We start from the raw sequence: 1,706 nt of genomic DNA on the forward strand, positions 1-1,706 counted from the left end.
TTACAGCAAGTACACGTTTATTGTATACATTTGCTAAACTCTTGGAGGGGGGTGTGTAACAAAATCACAAAAAGCAATCAATGATAGAAATTGTCCATCACCAACCTAACATTCTTCCTGCAGCATGGCCCTTCTGCTCCGCTAATAAAACCTCGATGTGGTCAACTACCAGTAGAAGTTCTTTGACTTTACAGAGAGAAGATCCCTTCTTCTGGCCATAAGGAGTGAATTGCAGTTTGCCTAGAGCACACATAGTACTCTCATTCTCCTAAGGTTGGCTACCTGACCCAATGAGATATGAGGGGAAGTTTGCTGGATGTGGCTTCCAGGAAAGTTTTCGCTTTCTTGGGTAAAAAGGGACAAACTCAACTGGCAGGTCCCCTTTTGTCCCTTTGCCATTGCTTCTTTCCTGGAACACTGACATTATGCCTGGAAGTACAGCAGCCATCTTGGGACCATGAGGCACAAGAGAAAGGACAAAGATATAATCTGTTAAGTATGGTTTAATAGAAAGATAGCAAGAGCCTGGGGTACTAATTGTAACCTGGAGTAGCTGACCAGCCTTGGTCTAACCAGTTATGTGAAACAAATAAGCCTCCTTAGGTTTTCTGTCATACATACCTAAGTGTAGTCCTGACTGATACATAGGTTTTGCTCTCCAGACACAGTTAATGGCTCAGTATACACATTTTGACATCATTTTTGATTCCAAATTTAGTGCATGAAAAAAATCCCATCTGCTCTGCCATCAAAATATATCCCAAATTTCAACAACTTCCCATTTCCCCTGCTGTTACTAACGGGGTTTAAGCCACCAGCATCTCTCACACAGAATATTGTGATATTCTCTTGACAGGCCATCTGTGTCTAACCTTTTGCCTCTTCAGTCTATTCTCAACACAGCAGCCAAAGTGATTCCATAAAATGTAAGTCAGATGGTCTCGCCCCTCTTATCAAAACCCTCCAATGACGTTCATGTTACTCAGAGTAGAAGCCAAATTTCTAAGAACGACCTAAAAGTCACCTGCATGATGCAGCTCCCGGTGTTAGACAGTTGCTGTTTCTCTGCCTTCAGGTTTGCCGGGGTTTCCCCCTTCGGGATCTACTTGTACGCCCGTCCAGTGAATTGATCACATTGAATTTTGTATTTTTCAGCTCTTGAGTTTCCTTTTTTCCCCCTCATGGTTTCTATTTCTCTGTTCATTATGAAAAAAAAAAAAGACTGAAATAAAAATGCACAATGCGAAAGATGTGAAGTTTCTGTTTTATCTGGGGACTTACTGAGGATGACAGCCCGGGAGGCAGCCTCTCACACAGCTCTGAGGACCTGCTCTGAGGAGGCAAGGGGGAGGTCAGTATACACGTGATTCTGGAGAAGGGGTCCATGTAACCAAGCACACATCTTGGTAGAAGGTTGCTACTAGTCACGAGGATCAGATATCTCAGTTAATGATTAATGTTTTTCTAAGTATGGGAAGATGCAAGAATCCGGGTTCATAAAATTTTCTCTTGAAAATATTTAACTATCTGAAGGCCTGTTCTGCCCGTTTTCCCAGAGCACAGAGGACCTCATTCCTGATCTCCACCCTGAACTCCTTTCAAGTTGTGCTGCAGGTTGGTGACTGCACTGGCTAATGCCAGGTAGCGAGTGACAGTCTTCAGTTGGCAATTATATTCATGTTTCCCTTTAAGTCCTTGAACATATT

General features: G+C 42.8%; 1 long non-coding RNA gene across 1 annotated transcript; it reads right to left on the bottom strand.

Annotated features, from left to right (window-relative positions):
• On the bottom strand, nucleotides 1–1,190 carry LOC135322005 (uncharacterized). Its single transcript, XR_010382223.1, has 2 exons — nucleotides 1,025–1,190; nucleotides 1–448 (listed from the first exon to the last, which is right to left on the bottom strand). It is a non-coding gene; the product is annotated as an uncharacterized LOC135322005 (long non-coding RNA).
• Nucleotides 1,191–1,706: the final 516 nt, after the last annotated feature.

Source organism: Camelus dromedarius, chromosome 9, assembly GCF_036321535.1.
Source record: "Camelus dromedarius isolate mCamDro1 chromosome 9, mCamDro1.pat, whole genome shotgun sequence".
NCBI classification, from domain to species: Eukaryota; Metazoa; Chordata; class Mammalia; order Artiodactyla; family Camelidae; genus Camelus; species Camelus dromedarius.